At 38.6% G+C, this 18773-nt stretch overlaps 1 protein-coding gene across 1 annotated transcript in view; it reads right to left on the bottom strand.

The window, feature by feature from the left end:
- Positions 1 to 18633: 18633 nt before the first annotated feature.
- The window catches only part of TMC1 (transmembrane channel like 1), a 68005-nt gene continuing 67865 nt past the window's right edge, over positions 18634 to 18773 (bottom strand). Inside the window, exon 20 of the mRNA XM_040580446.1 lies at positions 18634 to 18773. This exon is cut by the window's right edge and continues 728 nt beyond it. The gene's annotated coding sequence lies outside the window, so the exon portion shown is untranslated.

Here is an 18773-nt window from a genome sequence, read left to right as displayed (position 1 = left end):
GATGCCTTTGTGGTCTGTTTGGAAATTTATCTGTTTCAGGCAATTTTATACCATATAGAAAAGCAAGTCCTAGGAATTTGGGATCCTTAAAGCCATTGTCTTGTCATCACAGGGGCCATCCCTGCCCCCTCCCTTGCCCCTGACAAGAATTTTATTTTTTTTTTTAAGAAGGGGAAGCTGCTGAATGGCAACAGCAGCATAGAGGGACCCTCAGGCTATTTCAGTCAAAATAGTGAATATGTAAGGAATTCTCATTCTGTCTCAAGAAAGAAAATTACTGATAATCCTTGACTGCCAGATATCCAGGTCTTAAGACAGACAAGAGAAGATATGGAAAAATATTCAAAGCAAGAAAGGCATCTGGCTTGGATAAGGAGTAAAAATTCCCTGATGAAGTAGGTTTTAGGGAGGAATTTGAAAGATGTGAGATCTTGGCAGGCAAAAGGGATTAGGGGGAGGAGAGTGGGATATGCCATCTGGGACACAAAAGATAAGTGCAGAAAAGACAAGTGCAAGAAAAAGGGGGAGAAAGGAAGAGAACAATAACAAAAGTGTAAGGAGTCTGACAAGGAATGAAAGTAAAACTAAGGATCACCTTGAGATTCTCAAAGATCTTACTGTAAGATCTCATTATAATTCTGTAGAAGTTAACATGAAGGGCTTTAATAGGTGAAGTGTCCCTCCCCAGCCCCTCCATCACAATGTTTGCTGTCAGATCAGGCAAGCCTGATCCTTCTGCACTCCCTATTCTCCCTCAAGTCATGCTCAAGTTCTCCTGTTGTTAACGTTGTTTTCCACGTATTCCCCTACAGAAAAGTGAGATTTAAGTTACAGGAACAAGTTAAGCAGCAAAAAGAGTCTCTGAAAAGTTGGGAATAATAGTTCCCTGTGTACTTAGTGGGAGGCTCTAAGGACTGAATTGTAGCCTTTGCTACGCTGACAGAAGAACAGTGGCTTGGTGAATATACTGATCTGGAAACAAAAGTTAAAGGTCTGGAAGCACAACACGAACTTATTCAGTCAAATAAAATGCTGTGTAATCTTGTAGAGAGGTCACAAGTCACTTGTTACATAAAAAAAAATTGTACAGGCATAAAAAGCCAATAAACAGAACAGAGTATGAGTGGTTTAACTATTGAAAATCCAACTTATGAAACAGTCCTCAAAGTACAGCACCAAAGGTGATTAATACACAGTATAATAAATAGCCATGCAAGAGTAAGAGACCACGGATGCTTTTACACATTACTAGCAGGTGTTGCAGAGAGATCTGGGAGAAGTATTAACCAAAATACAGTAAGATTGTCCTCTATGAGAGCAGAATAGAAATAGCTAACTCTTCCAACAAAAATTATTAGTACTGATGGTTATTTAGAAAGAAGCAAACTAGAAGAGACAGTAGTAAGGAGAGGGTTTGTTTTAGCATTTTAGTTTATATCCTCATATTGCTTATAGTTCTATGTGGAGTATCAGATTATGACTAAATAATAAATTGACAATTACATATGCTCAGTACACCGCAGTGCAAGATGGTTCTGGACATGAAGAGCAATCTGAAAAACTCTGACAAGCATTTTGAGTTATTAAACAAGCCAATGCAACTGGACACTATCACAGTCAGCACAGAACAATCTCTTAGCCACCAGTACCTTTCAGGGACCATTAAGAAGCATGATAATATAGCATGATCCATACAGCACAAATCCAGCTGTGGCAAGCAGAATAATGCCTTTGTATCATACCTTGCCAAATGGCACAAGTTCTTAAGGCCTTACCTATGGGATCCTTGCAGGTTGGTGACTCCAGTAGTACAGATTCTACATCTGTTCTGAACATAGCTCCTTATTACAGATAGTGACCATGCTTAGGACCAAGGAGCACACCATGTGGTGACAGCCAGAATGAACTTGGCAAAATTTAAGTAAGGTGAATTTTTGCCCTTGGAAAGGAAAAATTTCTGACAGGCAAATATGTGAATAAATGAGAACAAGCAACACTGTCCACAATTAACTATGCTCAAGAACCACGAAACACTTTGTATGAGTGTGAAGGAATAAATGTGTCATGTGAACATTGTATTTGGACTGTAAGTATGTCCCATGCATAGACACATCAACACATATTTTAGAACTCTGATTATGGAGAAACAGCATGTATTGCTAAACACAATGCCTGTTAGGAAGCTGACTCTTACATAAAGAATCTTTGACCCTGCTTACCCATGGTGTTCATGGAAATCTTTAAAAGACATAAGATTCTATGACCTTCTTTATCTCCAGAAATCCTCAGGGAAAAGAATCCATGCAAGTTACCAATCAACAGAACACTTAATTTCAACACAATGCATGACCCCTCATACAACACATTGGTCAAGTTCAAACTATAGGCAAAAATGCCGATGCATATGTTTGGATGATGAACACATGAAAATCATAATCTGTCTAGAAATATTTATCCATCAGAAGAATATGATTAATATATACTGTCAACACTCATTGCAAATTATTTATTCAATATTAATATACTGATTATTATTCAATATTCTTAGCCTATTGTTTTCTCCTAGTGGGGAATTGTTACAGTCCACTCAGTGGACTCGTGGTGGTTCATTTACTATGATCTCGAAGTGCAAAAAATCAAGGTGACCACGCCAAGGGGATATGCTTTGATCAAACAGAGCAATTTTATTTTTTGCCTGTAAAGCTGTGCGTGATAGAGAGACAGGAAGGGAAGAAAAGGTAGAGTAGAAAATAAAAGAGGATTATAGCTACCACCACAGGTCCAAGGCATCCCTATGGTCCCAGGTCCAGGCAGCGTCCCGCTGGTCCTCCCAATCATCGTGATCCTTAGTGGGGAAGATCTTCAAAGTTTGGTTGCTAAGAAGCCATCTTTTATGCCAAGAAACACACCTTGCTCCTCCTCTGGCCCATGGATTGTTGCCAGTTTCTGCCCTCTCGAGAAAGGTTACCACACACATCCAAAGAGGAGTGCCCGAGGCGTGGTTTGCCTTAGAGGCAGCTTTAGACCAGGAGGTATGTTTTTGTATTATAATGATATTATAATCAAGAAATTTCACCTGAAGTTTAAGTTTTCTGGTTCATTGCTACAACAGTGGTTGTGATCCATCTTCTGGACAGCAGTTATGTGGCCTTATCATAGTTGCTCCTTTCAGTCCCAAGTAGCAGGGAGCAGCATAGTACTCCTCGTACCATGCAGTTCTCCTTCCCAGGGTCTTTGTATTTTGGTGTCCGTGAGGACCACATTCCATCTCCAGGTCTCTGTTGACAATGTTGAGACAATATCATTCTCTTTGGACCAGCTCTTACAGGAATTTCCAGGGAAAATCTGTCATATATTTCTTCTACATGTATTAATATAAAATTCTCTGAAATAAAATAAATGTTAGTATTTATTTTTTGATGTTCTGAGCAATAAAGGGGTTTTGTTTTTTTTAGTGTGAGAGGCCTTGGCCATAGGTTAACTAAAGCTAGCAAAAAGAATCTGAAGTCACAGCTCCACATATCCACATACCATGAGGGAGGTTCAATCTGAAGGAGGAAGGAGATACAAGCACACACCATTAACACTGTTGTGGCTGTGGAGGTCTAAAAGCGCAACAACATGATTAGAAAGAGGTAAAATCTTTTACAAAACCAAGTTAAATAACAGAACAACAAAGAAACTCTTGGGTACAAAGTGCCTTCTCCACGTCACCTGCTGGCTGCCTGTTCTCAGACTTGATCACAGATTAGGGGGAACAATCACAGTAAAAGTAACAGTAAGGAGGTAGAAGAGAAGACCATTCTGAGTTCACAAACCCATATTCCACCTTAGCAAAAAAACCCACCTCCTACAGCTTCTTTGTTAGCCTCCCCTTACGGCATCTGACGTGCGGTGGGAAAAGTAAGGTTTCTACTGCTTCAGCCTCCTTCTCTTGATGCACATACTCCCCTGTGCTCCATGGCTCTCTATTAACACCTATACAAAGGACATGTTTAATGGAAATTGTCTTTCCACGTTGAATGTCTATTGTGGTTTAATGCCAGCGAGCCGCCAAATACCACGCAGCTGCTCAGTCACTCCCCACCCCCCCTAGTAAGATGGGGAGGAGAATCAGAAGAAACAGAGATAAGAACAGTTTAATAATTGAAATAAAGTAGTAATAATAATAGCAATAACAGTAATAATTGTAATGAAGAGGACAGGGAGAGAGAAGAATAAAACTCAAGGGGAAAAAAAAACCCAAGCGATGTACAACATGCCATTAACACTAAGGAGAGGTCAATCTCAGTAAGAAGGTATCCTAGGAACCTAAACTTTACACTCAGCAAAGCAAGGTGTACGTTTCATCCATAATGTTTCCTTAGCCTGTGCTGTGTCACTCTACTTCTCTTCAGAGAGGTCTCAGTTTTGTTTAACAAAAGGAAAAATGCCCGTGCATTCCACTGTTTATCGATACAAGACAGATCATGTCTGACATTATCCCACTATCTCAGGAATCACAGCCTGTTGTCTTTAAACAAGGGATCCCTTGCAAAACCTTCAACATTTTATATGTCACTTTTCACTGCTGTTGTGAATATGTATGCTGAACAGTTAACCTCCACTGGCTTATCCACTGCTAGAAACTGGGCTACTAAGGTACGTGGCTTTATAGACACTGGAAAACATTTTTTAAACTTTATTTAGCCAAATTACTAACTTTCTATGAGATGTATTTGTTGCACAAATACTGCCTATTTGCTGCATTCTTATGTTCTTCTGTAAATACTTTGCTTACAAAAACCTACTAATCTTGTGCAATATACAAATATGAGCCTTTGTATTCTGGAGTATATTTACAAGAACAGAACACAGCAGAATTTTATTTCATAAAAGGAGATTATGAAGGTTAAATTTCTGACATACTGAACATATAGGAAGAAAAATAGATATGCCTTTTTCTTCACACCAAACATACCTGCCCAGATCAAGGTCATAGCTGTTTCACTGCCTCCTTTTGTGCCTACTTCCCTAGCACACAAGCAGCTGCCTGTGAGGAGAGAAGAATGAGTCAGTTTGACTCAAATTTTTATGTGTTTTTATGCACTACTGCAGCTGGAAAGCAGCTGGAAGGAAAAGATGCACAGCTCATTAGCAGTTCCTTCAGGTCGTATAAAGAGTTGTATGGGAGGAGCTAGCTGTGTATTAAAGTGATCAGTTCCTAACAGACTGAAACTTTAAGCACAAAATCTAGAAGAGTATGACATAATTTTTGACTGTTAAATCGAGCCCTCAGCGCTGTCCGTGCTGGCAGTGACGGGTCAACAACAGAGAACAGCCTGAACACTTCATAGCCTATACAAAAATTTCAGCCTCCATAAAAAGACTTTTTAAACTGAAGATTCCTAGGAATGACAGCTGTCACCAGCATTAATTTTGACAGCTCTGGATATCCATGTGATTCAGGTAAACATCTCCTGTGAGCACGGCTATGCTCTGAATAGAAGAACCATTTATTCATCATGGTCTGGTGCTTTGCTGCCTCAGGGCTGCTTGGGTGACATTACTGCTTTAACTTCCAAAAGCATGTTTTATCTGAAAGATGCATTGTAGCTCTTTAATTTTTAAACAAACCAGATGGACATCTTTAAAACTAATCTTTCCTTTGAATGCTACACAGAACAAATTATTTTGAAGGTAAAACTTTTAATAATGGTATTCAGCCAGGGAAATGTATAACAAATGTGAGGACAGAATAAAGAACACATTACTTGAGAGAATCCAGAAACAAGTTAAATATTTAAAACTAAAATTCTTATTGTATAAATAAGACATTACATGATTAAACAGAAAATATCTGTTTACTTATTAGTCATCGTGTTGTCTGTGAGAAACTTGCTGCTCCAAAGCACGGATACACAAATCTGTGAGTGTGCATGGCAGTGGGCTACAGCCACCTAGCAAAATCCATAACACCAAGGTCAAATCTTGTTCATAACATTCAGATGAAGGCAGGTGGACAATTTTTTATTGCACCAAACCTTTGTAGGCCTAAAAAGTAAAGCTTAAAAAAACAATCAGGAGCAAAGGTATAGAGTAAATTAAGAATCCTTACTGAGAAGGGAGAAAAGACATATGCCCACAGAAAAGACATGTCAGCGGAAAAGTCAACAGGGATTTGATGCAGAAAAACACACTGAACCTTTTGCAGAGACAGAAAGAAATGTTTCATATTATGGAACAGGGTGGAAAATTAAGGCCATTATGATATTTTATGATACTATCTGCATGAATGAACTTTTGGTTGCAACATTTGAAAGTGACAATACATCAAAGTTTCTACCCCATGATATCTAAGAAGTCCAGCTCCTAAGCTATATAGCACTTTCTTATGTATTTCTTTAAGGAATACATATCCCAGAAGGCTAGACATCAACATACATATGAAGTATGTAGAATTGAGAAAAAAAAATTCACAGAGCAAATGCAACATAATGCACAGGTTCAGAGAAATCATAGTTAATATTAGACTTAAAAGAAATGCAACTACATACAGCAGAAAAGCCACAATGTGACCCTCAGACATCAGTAATATTTGCAGTGATACTCCGTAGTTAGCAAAGAGAAGAAGCTATCTGAGGACCTATACAGCCAGGTTAGAGGAACTAATTAATTCCATTTATGTTTCGGCTTTTTATATTTTCTCCCTTCTAGTTAATACTTAAGAAATAGCTGTGTAGAAGAGCAGAGTCATCCACAGACAACCAGCTAATGGGTAGGACGCCATTCAGCTCAATCTTTGATGTAGTTATTAATGTGGATCTCAAGAAGGCTTTGAACAATGGCTTATCTGTGAAATCTGGTTCTACTGCTATGGCATTTGTGACAGATCAGTCTTGTTTTCTCTTCACAGTAAATATGTTTTTCTTTTGTCAAAATGCAATACAAACACTTCCTCAACAAAAAAATATGTCTATATATGAAGAAAAATCATCTGTCAAAAGAATACCTGCACCAGGATTTATATAAAAGAAATGTTCCTAGCCTCAAGGCGGTGATGGCACAGCATTACTTTAACTCACCTCATCTGTCAATGAAGTAAGAAACACATGAATGAACAATGATACAGTTACTGCAGAACCAGGAAGGAATCTATTTCAACCTAGGATTGAAATATTCTTTATTTCGTTATCTGCCTGGGAGAAAAATCATACTTTTAATGTTCCGATCCCATATAAATTATGTGTAGAACTACAGTACAATTGTGCGATTTTTTTTTTAATATATTTTTTTATTTACTCTTCATTGAAATCCCTTCTAGAATACACCTGTGAACTCCTAGGAAATTGATAAAGTAGCACAAAAGTTACTCTGTTCAGGGCTGCAGTCCAACTGAAAGGCACCCTGCTGTCCATGAACCTTTCCAAGAGGTTCCCGGAGCTCTCACTATCTGTGTAGGCATATTAAGAACATTGAAATGAAATCTACAAAATCTTGTATGCTAAGCACCGAGCTAACAGTTCGAAGCACTCAAGAATAATGGTGCAACTAAACATAGCACAGGCTAGGGGTCATCTTCCTGCATTTGCAGGGAATAGCCTCTATAATCACTAGGCTCTGAAGTCATTCTGACTCAATCTCTGGCACAAGGATGCTTTGTTGGAAGTCAAACAGAAGAAACAGAGAAAGTGCTATTTACAAGCAGGCTGTTGTATCGCCATTTCCTGGAGAAAAGACACTGGGAAAAGGCTGGTACCAGAGGTTAGAAACTGGAGTCCTGCACAATAAAATCCATTTACCACCAGGACCCGAGGACAGAAAAAGGGGAGCACTGGTGTAACTGTTCACACAGTGTTAGCCACACACTGCGACACTTACATGCTTAAAGCTGCTAGGGTTTAAACCTGAATTTGAGTTTGTTACCCTCCATATATTTTAGGCATATACCGGGTGCCCTAGCTTTTGGCAGTTGTAACAATTAAGTTCCAAACAGTCTATGCATGCCCTAGTAGACATTGAGGTACCAGGGTATCTCGGCTAGTGGAAAGATGTTTTCACACAAACTTCAGGAAAGGCAGCAAGAAAGGGATTTTTTTTATTCTGTAATTCTGAATGCATACAAAGAAAATGGAAGTTAAATACCCATCTTTGTGGATTCATCTACTGCTCCATACCTTGTATCTCTCAGTTACATGCAGCTGACAGGGAAATCATCCACTAATTCCTTGACCATAGTTTCAACTTAGAAAAGCCAAACTAAAAACACAGTTGCAAGCAACAGTCTCCTGCAGCCTTACTGGGATGTAATCAAAATCACCACATATGCAGAGATGATACCATCATGCAAAATGTAGCATAAGCGATTCTGCTACATCCCTTTGGCACATCAAAAAACACCACGTAAGTAATAAAGTATTGCTAGCAACAAATACAGTGAAGAAAATTAACCTGATTATGCTAATTTTTGTATTCATACTTCTCTGGAGTTAGTTTTCCTTGTTTCTCGCTGCGACACTCCCATGGTGTTTTAGTGTGCCCATGACTCTTGGGAGACAGAAATACAGAAATAACTTACTCCACATCGCATGGTGGTAGCTGGAGTTAAGGTTCTACTTGTCTTTTCTAGTGCAATGCTAGAGGTTCTCTGAGAGCAGTATTGTTTGCCACTGCACAATTATTTGTTGTAATTGACTGAAATACAAAGTGAGGACCAGATATACCACTGCTGTGCAAGGAACCTGGGGGCCCTTCTGCCTTACACTGTGTTGGAAGTAAGATCCTTCCTGCACTTTTATACTTGTTTCGTGTTAGGGAATGGAAAGGTGCAGTCTGATGTATTCTTCATCCTGGAATGATGTGGAAAAGAAGAGATAGGTACCTGTAACCTTCTGTGGTGGGTGTCTCAACCTTTGAAGCTGTGCAGTACTTACCTACATGGGCAGTTTATGTGAAGCAGGACCACCTCTCCCTCCGCCCTATTCTGTGACAGTTCTTAAAGCCTGTGGCTTTCTCTTTAACCATATCTCTGCATGTCATCTTTCGTTTTTGTGGTTTTGGTCCCTTATGGATGCTCCATGATATGGAATGATGCTGGATTCTTTGCAGGGTAGTTTGCTACCTGCATTGAGGGGATAACAATTTACAGTTTGTCCAAAAATTTCTGCTTGGCAAAAACATTTCCCAAATTATTCTGAACAAGGCTTTTCCATCTCAATATTACCACGTATCTATGTATTTGTCCAGTAAAATGAAAATCATTTCTCAGTTACTTTAAATATAAGACACAGTATGATTTTTCCTTTCCAAATACAGGCTCTTGAAATGAAAACTCATTTTGATGAGTTTGTCTTCTATATGTATCTATAAATAAAGTTTAAAGCTGACTTTTTGAACAATCATTACATATTGTCATGTCTGAAATAAGATAATAGACGGAACATTTTGACCCGCAAAATACCTATGTGTCAGACTATATGATTCAGCAATGCTGCTTTTATAAACTGAATCCAACAGACTTATTCCCAAGCAGTTGTACTACCACCAGTTATTGTACCTGAAAAACACAAATTCTGGAAAGATTATTTTTTTCACTACTTTTTCCCATGCAGTATTTCAGATGGCTTATTGAATTTTTTGTTCCTTTTGGATGGCCACAGCACAGCAAAGCTTGTATTATCGATATTAGTACAAACATCGTATCTGCAAACTTCTGGCTTTCGCATGAGTTCCCAGTTGATCTGAAATTCTACTAGCAAGCTTAGTTCTATCACTTTTTACAAAATCAAATAGTAAGGATTTATGCTTTCCTAAGGCAGCTGCTCACATAGGTGCTGGGCAATATCTTATGTTGTTCTGACCTCTGCTGGAGAAAAGACCAAGATACATGTAAATTTTTTTAGGCAACTGCATTGGAAATGAAAAAGGCACTTTTTACTTCAGTCTGAGTTTTAAAACTATTTCTTATTATGCATTCAGGTAATAGATTAATTCATATCTGATGGCACATATCAATGTGAAAGTAACAGTTAAGTACTCACAAACCTAGATGTTCACTTTACTAGTAGGACTCAAAGATCTAGTCAGATTTGGAACCTTACAAACAGGTAAAAAGTCTAAACTACCCCGAAGAATTTACATATATCTTAAGACATGATGCAGTCAGTAAGTCTAACAAAGAAAAATAGCTGAAAAGGAAGTAGCTAGGCAGATGAGGACAATAGTAATAAAATATTTTTTTCCATGACTTAAGTTCAACTTAAATTCAGCAGTCATTAAAGTGAGTACACAAGATATCCTCTGCAGGCAGTGAACTGTTTACTAAATTCATATTTAAATGCTGGGTTATTATCTCTGTATCTATGTATAGTTTGTAGGGATAGAGTGAATAGGATAGAAGCTAAATTACAAGTGAAGTCCACAGTTAGGAAGGAGGATGGGCAAGGAGCAGGATTTCAGGAGATGGTTGAAGGTTGAGAGAAAGACAAGGAAGAATTCAGAGACATATTTGCCTTTCTTCAGTCAAAGTTGATGAACTCTGAGATAAACTATCTCCTAGTTCAAACACTCTGAGATATAAAAATACAAAAGGGATTTTACCAACCTAATTTAGTTTGGATTAGGGGCACCTTCTGATAAAGAAACAGGATAAAGGTGGGATTCACAGAGTTAATGACTGACTGTTAGAAAACATTAGAGTCATATCGAGGTATCACATAATCTTTAAAAGTAAATCTATCCAGCCTGGGCTTGCTCAGGTAAAGGCCTAAGTAACCCCGTGTATAACCAGTTGCTTTTTTCCTAATGATATTCTGCAAAATTACAACATGGAAGAGAGTATGAGAAGTATAACACAGTGAGGTAAATTCAGTTAAGTAAGCAAATCTAATTTTAGCCTCTGACTCAAATTCTGTTGTGAACTGTAAAGTGAAGCTGTAGAAAAAGAGAACAAGAGTACTGGGGATGCTCTCTGCTGTTCATCAAGGCAGAAATGAAATGCTGGGTTCTCCCATGTGGGAATGACTTGGAGAAGATGGCAGACAAAGAAGCCACTACCTAGATATGGCAGGGAGGAAAAAGTACTTTTGAATTGTCGGGTTTTCTTCATCAAAATGCAGTCCAAAAGAAACTCCCTTTGTTCCTTAAATCATACATATTGCATGCAAAAGAAGGAGGGGGAAAAGACCTAAATGAAACTATGTATACAGGACACTGAATCCTGAAAACTGATCCCATGTGTAAAAGAAGGAGGAATTCTGATGTCAGAAAGAGAGTACCTGGCACAGGGCACTGCTCTTTCAACAGCACTGCTTAAACTTAGGGCACCCCCCCTCCTGCCTCAGCCACATCATGGCCATCCTAACACAGTGCCACCAGCGTAATATGCACAGCCTAACACTCAAGGATTGCCAGCCTCATGTTGCACAGAAAGCAGGTAGATACGTAGCATGAACAGACAGGAAACATGAACGTGCCTTCCCTGTCCCAGGTACAGGGCTGTCGTGGCATGAGGGAGTAGCTTATTTCCCAGCTGCAGAGCTGGGAAGGGGTGGGGAGCCTCTCTCCAAGCTGCGAGCAGACAGTGTCGCAGTCTCAGAAAAAAAGAGGTCCTGCCTTTGCAGCTTCACGGTGGTCCCACAGCACATGGCCAATCACTTTGTCACTAGGGCCTACAGCCAGGGCTGTCACTACAAGTGCACCACGACAACGCTGCACAGAGAAAGGAAGGCAAGCTACTTCCCTCTTCTTGTTACCTTTCATTGTGCCTGCATCCTTCCACTGAATTACCTGTAAAAGCCTGGTGCAAAGCAAAACCAAACAGGAGACCAAGCAAAGGTGAGAGGCAGCTATGTACTGACAGTGATGCATTTGTATTTTCACTGAATGAATGTCAGAAGACAGCCCAGCAGTAAACAAAAGAATGTTTCTTGTGGCTTCCTTGTGACTAAGTGTCTTTTAATTTAATTCATTCTTCCAAAGATTCATTAACAAAGCAGGAGATGGAGAGACTGCCTACCTTGGTGCTTAGTTTGCTGAATCAGATTAGGCTCCCTCTCTCATTTAAGGCACTATATGGAAGATGGGGGCTTGCAAACTGATGACCAGGATTCCCAGTGCCACCAGCACCCTGATGTGGAGGGGATGGCTGGGGTAGAAAGCAGATGCCTTTACAGCCTGCCTTAATCACAGGTGATTCAGAAAACCCCTGGAAGGCAATACTGAAGCAGGAGGGGAAATCAGATGTTAACCCATAATATGCTTTGTGTTCTCTGCTATAGCTGGTGTCCTATTTTCTAAGCTGGCACAGCACCTAGGACACAGACTGTTTATAGATAAATAGATAGATTTATTCCTAGTCTAGCCTGGTGATGAAATTAACCTCGCATTAGACAGAGAGTGAGTGCTCTGAAAACTGCTATTTATACTAAGTTGTCACCATGCCCCACATCTCACTTCCAATGCATGTTACATCACTTTCCTTTGTGTGTGTGGAAATGAAAAAGTATTTGCTTTCCACTGTGCAGCAAAGTTCATTCAGAGAGAGGAAATGCCAAGTGCCAAGGAACTTACCCTAGCAGACAAAATTAGTGAGAGCACAGTTTACCAGCTGAGAATACTTACCTGCATGATGCTTATCCAGCACATGAGAGCAGCAGTGGCACAGACAGATCTGTCAATCCGCTTTTGCATGCTAGGTAGGACTGAGGCTGATCTTGACAAAAAGAAACTGCTTATTAAAAGGAAAAACACACTTCCATATTTTTAATCTGGTTGCAGCAGGAACATCAGCTGATATATGGTCCATCAGAATCATTGCTATGTGTGGTCATCAGAGATACCTGAAGATGCCAGACTGTAAGAAAATGCCCTTAGAATGGTAAAAAAGATTTTAAAGGCTCTCAGCCTTAGTTGTTTACAAGTAATAAAAAGGCTTACAAGGTGTTTGGAAAAATCTCCTCAATTTTTTAAATACATTTCCTTTAAATAAATGAATATAGCTTGTGTACTTTCTAAAAACATCCTTTATGCAAGGTATAGGGAGCCATGGCTCTGTCTTTGGAACAATCATTGAGTGATTAAAAAAAAATGAAAAAAGAAAAAAAAGAATATAAGAAAGAAAAAAAAAGAAGAAAAAAGAAGGGAATGCTTTTGACAGAAGTAGTATATCAAAGAATACAATTGCTTCATCCTTCTAGAGGAAAGGAAGAGAGAAAGAAAGGAAAAAGTTTTGGCTATCACAATTACCTTCAGCAAGAAAGAAATTAATCCCATGTTGATTACAATGAAATTGTGCTTCAACACTGTAAGGATCAAATTGTTACTTTATGTAAGATACCTATTAAATTGATATCACCCTGCTAGTGAACATTGATGTGTTGCTGAAGATTTGGCCTTCACGCTTGGAAAACCTCTGAAAGTAATTTTGAAGAGGGTTTTTTTTTTCCCCACTACAATTATTACATAACACTTTTTCTTCTATTCATTTTGCCATGTCTGAAAACAGGTTTTGTCTAGTGGGGAAACCTAGACTGATCCTTTATCAGAGATGCAAACTAACAGTTTTAATGGCCTGTTACCCATTTGACTGTCTTTTGGTTAGCTCATTGCATAAAAGTGACTTCTAGTTTGTGGAGTCAATCACTTGGGATAAACACAGGTACAGTTATGTAGTCAGAAAATCTTAAATTTTAACTTAATAGTTTTTGTGAGTAGAATTTATATTCATTGAAAACTATTTGCTCTAAGAATTTTGCAGTTTAAATATCCCAAATATAATTGGTTTGTTTCCTGCTCCAGTATTTTGAGATAATGGTTTGCTGACTATAGATTACCTACTGGAAATTTTTTTCTAATCTAATTCCAAGAGAGGGGGAAAATGTTCTGGTTCTATTTTTTTAGGAAGTTCTTCACAAGGGATTAAAAACTTGAAATATTAAAAACTATCCCCACAGCTATGGGAAACTGGCAAGGACACAGACAAAAGAGTCAAATGGTAAGTGATAAACATAGTTTACTGCAAACTTAATGAAAAAGATGGATTTTAGCTAAAAATCCACCATAAGTTTTGAAAATCCTCCTTTCTTGTACAACTTCAAAATTAAGAACGCAATATTTTGCAAAAAGTACATAGCTGTGACATTAACTGCACAAAACAGTATCCAAAAATACACAAAAAGAACTCTAACAAACAGCCAAGGACAAAAAAAAACCCTGACATAAATTTTGCCATAATAATTTTTTATTATTATTTTGCTAACACTTCAGCAGATGTGGTTCACAGCTTTCTATGACTATGCACTGCAGCTGAAACTTTTTGTCTCAAAGAAAAAAAAATCTGATGTGGTATACAGGCTCCTTTGTTTAGATCCTCATGCTAAGCAGGATAAAAGAAGTGCAGGCAAGTATTTTCAGATGTTCTCCAGACACGTAGGGAGCTGATATTTATTCCTGCTTTGAATTATTATTAATGACAAACATCTTTCATCTTTTTACACTAACTTTAAATTTTCTAATAGTGTAAATACAACCAAATACTCCACAGAGAATATTTATACCCCAATATGATACTGGTATTACATTTGGGTCCTGAGCAACATTTCATTTTGCAAGCTGTCAACAGGATCTGTAATTTATAACATAGTCTCTTCCCACAACGTTTACACACTAAGACAAAGACTTACTGCAATAAAAATACCTTGGTTCTGTGGCTTTTGTTAATACAGAAATATGGGAATTCCCTGGGTAACCTTGCTACTTAGGGAAATGGCCACCTGTCATGCACAGTATGTATATGGGAGCTGTATGTAGGACTTGGTGCCTGCATGTAATGGAGTATGATGGAGAAAGACAGATGATTGTTTGTGGTACTGAGTGGAAGAAGCTAAACTAAAAACGGACAGGAAAGAGTTGGACAAGGCTGTGACTTGTTTCCTTTGCTGAGAAAAAGGGAGAACAGGTGGCTAGGAAGACGTGGCAGCCCTCATTCAGAGCCCATGCTCTCTTCCAAGCAGTTACTGGAGCAGACAAAGCCCTGCAGTTTCACACAGTCAGGTTTCACCCAGTGAAATATTTCAGTGAGTTATCTGACAAGCAACCATGCCGGCTTTGAATGTCACAAACCATTACCATGGCATCCTACTGATTCTGACCTGGTTTCCTTTTCGTTGTGCACAGCCTTAGTGTCACTGCATGAATCAGCCGTGAGACAGAGCCCATCTGCACACAGCTGCAGCCCACGGAGCTGAGGTTCCTGCCCCATCACTGAGCTGTCAGATGAAGCTCTCTTGCTATGCCTTGCAAAGCCCTCTGAACTGTGCCCCTCTAGAAGAAGCCTGCTGCTGAAATCACCCCCATGTTTCTTGAGCCAGCAGGCAGACACAGGTAGGCTACCAGGGAGTTACATCCTTCTGCCTCGCTGTTTCCTCTGACACAACGTTCTGGAAACACCTTTACTTCTACCCACCAGAAAGAGCAATAAAACATGAAAAAGTGTCCCCCAGTAGTAGCTGATGCACCGAAGGGGTGTAGCAGCATCCCTCTGTGGACTGCCAAAGCCTCCCCCTGCCAGGGGAATGAGAACTGCACCCTTTCCCTCACACTTGCAAGATACCTAACGGTAAATGCTTCTTCCCGATTACCAGCTAATAGCTAGGTTCATGAATGTGTTAGAAACAATTGCTCATCTGAAATAGATGGAGAAAACAGAGAACTCACAGAAAAGTACACATTTCATTACTAACCTGCTTTTAATAATTTGAAGCACAGCTTCCACCGAGTATGTTTATAACCTGGTAGGTAACATCAGTTAAACAGCACAATCACACACAGACATTTTTATAGTCCAGTCTTTATAGACTGTCAACAGCAGGTAAAGCAGAGTTTACCACATCCATACAGAACCTTCTGTCATGACCTGATGTCATTCTTTAGCACAGGGAAATACTGTTTTCCATAGCTTTTTTATAACCACTGGGCATGGGTGCTTCTCAGATTACAAGAACCTTTACTACAGGACATAGGCGAATGTTGTTTGTGTCATCACATACTTGTAATTTATTTTTTTTTTATTTTAGGGTTTGGGGTTTTTTTGGTCCATTCAGCAATTTCAAGGACTTAATACAGGCTAGTTATGTGACATGGGCAGCATAAAGTTCATAGTGAACTCATACAGCCTCATTTTTCAACAAAGGACAAATGAAGCTGATGGTACCTGCTTGAAGTTAATCTCTAGCCATAATTAGTTTAACAGCCTGTTTTTTTTCACAGAGGACTAGAAAGTGAAGCAAAGGATTCAGCAGAGATAAAAACTGTACCTAGTTTTCCGGTGAGCATTGTAGGGTAATAAAATGATTCCTTGGATTTAAACCTCTATCAGCTTTAGAACAGCTCTAAGCTTCCATAGATCTCCATGTATTGTATTAATGCATGTATTATATGTTATTTTCAGGTCTTGGCTAACATAAATCTAGTGTTGAAAAGGTTATGTTATAAAAAGTCCTGTCTCTCACTTGCTCTGAATTCAGTCAAGTCTGAACTTTATTTATGTCCTTTTACTTCCTGTTCAGCTGAGAGCATTGCACATTCCCAGGGTAGGACTTTGTCGTTGAGTGAAAATATTTAATTCAAATGCAGAAAAAAGATGATCAGGAAAAAGGAGATGTATTCAATAATCATCATTTCACAGTAATTATAATTTTCACAGATCAGTGAGAAATTAAATCTTTTGCAGGAGCTTAAAAATACTTTAAAGGTCTCTCTGTACCAATTCACTAATATTGTGAAGTGTCCTTTTATTATGCAGAAAATTGTACAAAATGCTCAGCCAAATGCTATTAAGACAGTGTGTAATTGTGCAGAGAAAGATCTGGGACATGGTAAAACGTACTGAGCCTTGAATCAGTAAAATAATAATAGAGCTCTGAGGGGTCCCTAAGCATAGTTTGCAGGTCTAACAACACAGAAGAAAGAAAACAGTATATGTGTCACCAAGGAAAACAAAATACATTCTCTAAGCAAGATCATTTGCCGTGATTTGAATCATAGTAAGCATTACTCCTACTGTCAACAGTATTTTTACCTGTTCCACACAGTACAAGATTCAGACAGAGGGCTAGCTCTGTGGGTAAGTGGATGAAGGTTGACTGAGGTGCTTTTTCAAAAAAAGCAGAGACAAAAAGTTAGAACTGAAAGATTCAGATATAGGAGGGGTAGAGGAAGTCTGTACAGAAAGGAAACATGACTTGAAATGTAGTCATGCAAAATTATTGTAACAAACTCAAAATTACTTTTACCAAGTAGACAGTATGTTTTCTTAAAGGTGGACTTACTATAGAATACTGAAATGTGTAAGATCACATCTCTGCTAAGTCAATGTTCTGTTATCAATAAGAAAGCAGACAATTAGATCTAAGCTAGGAAGCATTGAAAGCACAGCTTCACGAAACAGTGATGAAAGACCTTCACTTAGAAGTACCAAAGAATAAGAATAAATATCTCATTTTCAGCCACAGCAGGCTGATGCTGATCACAGGGCACAAGCAACACCTAGTCTTATTATTGTTCATGTTGGCTATTACATGCTCATGACTGCATATATGTGTATTCTAAGAACACATTTATTGATGAAAATCATTACAGCAAACAGATCTAACAGAAAGTTCCTCAGAACAACTTCAGTGGGTGGATTCTTTGCCGTGTCTCTCTCCCATTCATGATGTAAAGAAATCCCACAGAATGAAATAGTAAGCCTGCTAACAATGAGAAAGCCTTTAATACCCACAGACTTTACATGCAGAACAGCCATGCTGGTGCTCAATGAAGGTCTGACTGATTGATGGATATCTTATCTCCACCTGATATCAGATGCTTATGGAGGCAGTACAAGAGTCAAATCAAGTATAAACTGAACTTCCCCTTGGTTTACCCTCCCATATTCTTGCAATTGATTTAAAGACTACTTGAGCTGGAAATTGCATCTGGGTCTTTGTGTTTTATGGGGGTACATAGTCTATACTGGGGGGGGGGTTGTAAGCCTTTTTCAGTGAGTTCCACAATTTAATTACATGGAAATTGGTTTATGGTGTCACAGACTTTTTTTATACTGACATATAGTTCAAGTTTTTCTACCATACAAAATGGACCTCTATTATACAGAAGGCCCCCAAAGGTATTGCTTTTTTTTTTTTTTTTTTTCAGAAGACAGGGGGTTTTTTTTAATAATCTTGTGAATCCTTAAATAATTAACAAGACTCAAATTCTGGACAAGGAAGTAAAATCAGAACATAAAATTAAAGCTGTCTCATTTGAATAAATAACATCAGCTCGCACATGGGCTTTTATCTATCCTGTGTTTCCACAAGACCTATCAGACCAAGGACCTGTTCCACCCTAGATTCTATAGTGATCAATACAAGTATACAATGATAAATCTTCAGAGCAGATTATACAACACAAATTCTTATGCAATAATAAGTGTTTCTGTGCCATAACACAATCCTAGTGAACATCTTGGGGGAATTATTGCATAACTGCCTACCTCTATTCCTCAAATATGCTTTTCTGCACAGGAGATATTTCTTCACCACTTCATTGATTTTTAAAATTTATTTTTAGTCTTCCAGAATGTGATAAAACTATTATTAGCTGAAAGTGGTGCTGTAATGAGAGTTTTCTTCATAGCAACAGGCTGAATTTTGCTTTTCTTTTACTGTTTTAATACTTTCCCAAAGATTTTAGAGGTAATCACTCAGCTTTTGAAAAGATCCTTGTTTCCCATGTACAATCTGAAATCTTCG

Source organism: Falco naumanni, chromosome Z, assembly GCF_017639655.2.
Source record: "Falco naumanni isolate bFalNau1 chromosome Z, bFalNau1.pat, whole genome shotgun sequence".
NCBI lineage: Eukaryota > Metazoa > Chordata > Aves > Falconiformes > Falconidae > Falco > Falco naumanni.
This window is presented reverse-complemented; position numbering and strand designations above follow the sequence as displayed.